Raw genomic sequence first — 6,000 nt, 5'->3', positions numbered from 1 at the left:
AACTTCAGTGCACTATTTAGAGAGGGTGATCACAGCAACGCACTCTGTAAATCAAACTACCGAACCAAGACAGAAGGCAAAATAGTAATTTGTTTTTGAGGAAAATGTAATAATAATGTTACTATATATTTTCTACTATCCAACAGCAATGAGAGTAATGAAGCGCCTGCTGCACTCCAGTGGATCAGCACTACTTTTTCAGGCTTCACCATCGTCACACTAAACCTCGCTGTCAGACACAAGCTATTAGATTTGCGGGACAGTTTGGCATACTGACTTGTGTGTGGAAGGGTGATTCGATAACTTGGGCTTTACACATTATAGTTAAATGGGGTCATTTGGCAGCCTGTGTCCGCTCTCCCACTGCGTATCTCCGACAGAGATCAATGAGACTCATTCTATTCTATTGACTTTCAATCACGTTTCCCTGAGTTCCCTTGTTCCCCACCAGCCAGCAACCACTGACTCATTACAGGGCTGGGTAAAGGTAACCAGGCCTCTGCAGCCAATGCATTATGGGCCAGATGCCCGTGGGCGAAACAATCTCATCTTGTCCATGATGCTGTAATGACAAGGCGCTGGTGTTTACGCCGTAAATTTGCCCGCCTCGTTCTCAGCAGCAACTTTTCTTGCCAGACAATATTGATTCACTGGAATCATTCAGAGTTATGTGAATCTCTGGTGAGGACGGATATTTGTATAAGAGACATAAATGTTGCACGTGCTACGATGCAATCAGTCTGTGCAATGAATGAAATTATCACAGCGAGACCCTTGAGATGCGTACGTGAGGCAGAGCCGCTTGTTTGTTTGAGACGAGTGTTAGTCTGCTTGTGTGTGTGTCCTATTGTTAGTTGCAGTCTATTGAGCGATTATCCTTCCATCTATGCCGATGTGGCAATGCGCATACAATACGCAACAAGCCATTTCATACACAGACCTAATAAAACGCAGACCTGCCAATGCACAGGTCAACCCACGCTGGACGCTTTCTTATTCTCCCCACATATTTAACGCAATGTCAGCATTTGTTCAGCACAACACATATATATACACACACACACACACACACACACACACACACACACACAAGGTTATTGCGATGTATGCAGGCAGTCAGCTCGAAGTCATCGTATTAGACATTTCATACAATCTTGCGAAAAACTAAATGTACTCAGCAATGTGTGTTGCTGTTGGTTTTGTTAGCTGTTAGCGGTTAGCCAAACACACTGTCAAAATCAAAGCGTGCAAACGGTTTTCGCCCCACAGTGTCTCCGGTCGCAGAGTAAAAAGTGGTGAGTGAGGAGTCAGCAGGCAGTGAGATTAGCCGTGGACAGACACAGAGGTGAACAGTCACTCACTCACTCAGGCACGCAACATGATCCTCCTGGTGGAGACGGTAATAATAACGTTATCATGCCGATGTAATACATTAGCTCTCTGACTCTTGTTTTTCATTAACTACAGAAGGAAAGATGTATGTGTAAAAATCCTGCTGTTGATCAAGACTACGTCACAGAAAAATGGGCTGCAGCCGCGTGATGTCGTAGATTCACCCCACAGTCGGCAACTTAAATAAATTCTGATGTCTGCACAGTCATTACAAGGAAATCCTCTGGAGCGCAGCGAGAGGCGAATTGAAACTTAATAGAAAAATGTTGAAGACTCAGCAGTAAGCAACCACCCCAAAAAAGCTGATCTCACCAACAACAGCTAAACCTCCTCTTTCCACTTTCTTTCATGTTCTGCTAACAAAGTGCAGAGCACTCTGTTGCAGGTTTGACTTTATTTGTTATTAACCAGATGATACGCTGCACACAATACAATGCATTTGGACCTTGTGTTGGGCCGTTCACACACCTACAGTGGTATCCCCCCCCCCCCCCCCCCCCCCCCCATCAGTCCTGTGAGGCCAACGAGCTGATACCACTTTCCTGTAAGTAGCACGAGGAACGCGGTGCAAACCTGCTGTTCAGAGCCAGCGGTAACAACACACACCCCATCTGTTCCATTAGTTCAGCGAAAAAAAAAAAGGTTTGAGGTCCATCTGAGCGACCACAAAAAGGAAAAACAGATTCATCTCCTCTGGAAAATATTATTAGGCCTCCACGGCGGTGTGTACACAAGGTCTGCCTGCTGCCAAGCACACAAACACAGATGACTTTTTATTGTCTCTTTGGCTTCAAGTGAGAGGTCAGCTGGGACCACTTCCTCCTCCTCCTCTTCCTCCTCCTCCTCCTCCTCCTCCTCCTCTCTGGTTCTCTGTGTCTACTGCACTGCAAAAAGTAACCACCTCAGTGTGATCGCTATTTGAGTAGTTCAATCAAGTCTGAATTAATTACAACAAACAGGTGGTTTGTTCTAATTAATTCAGTGCAGCCCACACAGCCAATTCCTGAACTACAGGGCAGAATAAAAGTTGTGTTCATTCATGACGGCTCCGCTGTCTCACTAGTGACAATTTGACCAAGTCCGCAAACAGCCTCATACAACTTCAACATGTATGGTGCTTCCACATGTTACTCCTCAGAGGTGTCATGATTAGGATTTTCCGTTTAGCAAGTCTGCACGATGTAGGACATGCAGAAAGTTATCGCATTTTAGGAAATTTAGTTTGTATTGTAAAAAAACAAAAAGGCTATATCTGCTAAAATCTAATTAAGAGGTCTCAATAAAGTCTTTAGTTATTGGCACAGGTATGTAGAAACTGCCATAATTCACATAAAAGAGATAGATGTAAAACACGAGAAAAGAAAATGAATATTAAGATGATTTTTTGCAGTGCTCCGTTTCCCTGGGCCCCGCTGTCACTACATTTGTTGATATATGAGATCTTTCCTTCCACGTTGCTTTTGGAGCGTAGGATGGACGAGGGAAGGGACATCCATTAAGGCGGCCTTGGCACCACATGCCGGCGTGGAACAAAAAGTGGACAAGAAGAAGGAGGAGGAGAGAGGGAGCAGCAGAGACGAGCTGAAGGATCACGGCCGGTTGAGAGGGAGCAGGGAGAAAGGAGGGACGTGGGAACGGCGGCATAACACGCGAGACAGTAATTGTGAGCGCGTGCGTCTCGATACACATGTGCATGTTTTGCTCAAGAAGTTGATGGAGATTGAGCCATTAAAGGCATTATCACCGTTCTGCTCAGGGGGACAATTGATGCAGATGCCACCAAAGACAAAAACATCTCAACCTGTCTCTCTGCTATTCATCATTGTTAGGAACGACAGCTGCAACACTCCCAGTATCCTTACAACCCCCCCGCAAAGTGTGTGTGTGTGTGTGTGTGTGTGTGTGTGTGTGTGTGTGTGTGTGTGTGTTTCTAAGAATCCCTCCTTCTCACTGTATATTTCACAAAGGAGGCAATTTATGACGATGGGAGGGAGATAAAGCTCAGGGAGAAGGAGAGAGAGAGAGAGAGAGAGAGAGAGAGAGAGAGAGAGAGAGAGAGAGAGAGAGACTGTTGGAAGGATGCAAATTGTATCTTGGCAGAGAGCGGTTGGCCAGAGGGTCGATGTGTTTTTGTATTCCAGATGCTCGCTGGAAAATGGGCTGTCGTCTGGATCTCTATGTGAACATAAGAGGAGACAGTGGAGGGACCGGGGGTGTCCCACCGCACGGCCGACTCTCTCTGTATATATATTTGTGTGCATCTGTATATTCCTCAACATTAAGGAATCTCCAGACATCTAACCAAACAAACGTCCATTGTGCGCTTGTTTATGCACGCACACACACACTGTGTGTGTGTCTGCTGACTTGATTTCCTGTGTGTGTGTGTGTGTGTGTGTGTGTGTGTGTGTGTGTGTGTGTGTGTGTGTGTGTGTGTGTGTGTCCAGACTCCTCAGGGGCCTGTACAGGCCACAGTGTTGAGCGCTGAGTCAGTGCATTACTGTCATGGCAGATGTATCCTCCGGCCCGTCCCCCGGCTCTCACTGCTCGCCCATAGAGATGCATTCAGCTGAAGCCAGCGGCACTTTGCGTGATGAGCCTGGGCAATGGCCTCAATAAGGACTGATGGCACCATTTGGGTAAAAAGAGGGAAGGAGGAGGCAGAGGAAGTGATAGAGGGAGGTAAAGGGAGAGAGGAAAAAGTGGGGGAAGGATTTCTGAAAGGAGGAGATACAGACGCGAAGATGGAGTGACGCTGAGGAGAGACGGGTAAAAGGAGGGCGATACCGGTGCAAAATGAGCTGTGTGCGCACTGAAACGAGCAAACCGCTGGCCATTAGAGATAAATAGTCATGGGCTCTGACAACAGCCACCTCAGACACCTATCATTACCCTGCTGGATTTATTATGAGACATTGAGGGATAAAAAAAAAAATTGAATCTATTTCGCAGTCACATTGAATCAATGACCGGAGCCTCGTTGGCAGCTGAGTCAGTGGCACGTGTCTGGGGGGGGGGGGGGGGGGGGCATGTCATTAGCACTTCAGATCCATAAAGCTGGGGACTCATAAATAATTAGTGGGGAGTAATTTATTCATATGGAGATCATGGACATGTCATGTGGTTCAGTCAACACAAGCCGGTTAGCCAGATTACGTTTTACTTCACAGTCGGTCGGATGCTGACCCCAGCTCAGCGTCAGTCAGCCGGTACGCTTCCATCTCACATGTAACACCTTAAAGTAAAGCATACTTTGTCTGTTGACTGATTAAATGCACGCAAAATAATATATTAGTGTATAAAATGCCACCTGGCAGACTCTTGGCCAGTCCACTGCCAGACCATGTGGGGGCTGGGATTATATAAAGACCCCAATCTATTTCAACAAATCACCACATGAAGCCTTTCTGCGTTGAAAACGATTTTCCAAGTTTGTTTTTCAATTCAAATGTTATCACACCATCATTGGTTGATACAGTCAATTTAAATTATTTGTTTTTAGATTACTTGGGCCACCTCCTGCATATTGCCTGCCGTGTGCACACAGTTGGGTTGTGAAAGCAGCAGCTGCTTCAGTCCTCTCTCAGCATCTACATTCAGGCACAATACTTTACTGTAGCGACCTGCAAGAAACAGAAGAATATAGACTTGAAGCCTGAAAAGACAAAGCTCTAAACTAGAGCTTTTACAAATTAATCAGCATTTTAGAAAATTGTAAAATGTTTGTGTTAAATTAGCTTAACACAATGCTTGCATGCCCAACATATACCAATAAAATATATCTATAAATATGGTATTTTAGTTTTTTTTGTTGGTGTTCTTCGTACGGTCTTGCACCCATCTACACCTCAGAGGTATAGGGAAGTCATCAACATGTATGAGCTATGGTCACATTCCTCAACAACAACAAATCAGTGTTACCAGTACACTTTTACTGTTGTTGCAGTTTTAATAGATGTGGAACCTCCATTTTAACAGTGCTAAAGAAACAACCATTACTCATCTAAACTAACTAAACTACTGCATGGTACACCACACTGTGATCAAATGAAGCATCTAACCCTACAATAACCCTGGTAAACCATCCACTTCCAGCTTGTGTGAGTTTTGTTTGTAAATGAGTGCGTTGCCTCATGTTACCTCATGTAACCCCATGTTACCTTGTGTAACCTCATGTAACCCCATGTAACCTCATGTAACCCCATGTAACCTCATGTAACCCCATGTAACCTCATGTAACCCCATGTAACCCCATGTTACCTCATGTAACCCCATGTTACCTTGTGTAACCTCATGTAACCTCATGTAACCCCATGTAACCTCATGTAACCCCATGTTACCTTGTGTAACCTCATGTAACCTCATGTAACCCCATGTTACCTTGTGTAACCTCGTGTAACCTCATGTAACCCCATGTAACCCCATGTAACCCCATGTAACCCCATGCTACCTCATGTTACCTCATGTAACCTCATGTAACCCCATGTAACCTCATGTAACCCCATGTAACATGTAACCCCATGTAACCTCATGTGACCTCATGTAACCTCATGTAACCCCATGCAACCTCATGCAACCCCATGCAATCTCATGTAACCCCATGTAACC

This window comes from Cebidichthys violaceus, unplaced genomic scaffold (genome assembly GCF_023349555.1).
Source record: "Cebidichthys violaceus isolate CVI_PGR_0920_01 unplaced genomic scaffold, fCebVio1.0.p SCAF_15, whole genome shotgun sequence".
In the NCBI taxonomy this organism is placed as follows: Eukaryota; Metazoa; Chordata; class Actinopteri; order Perciformes; family Stichaeidae; genus Cebidichthys; species Cebidichthys violaceus.
This window is presented reverse-complemented; position numbering follows the sequence as displayed.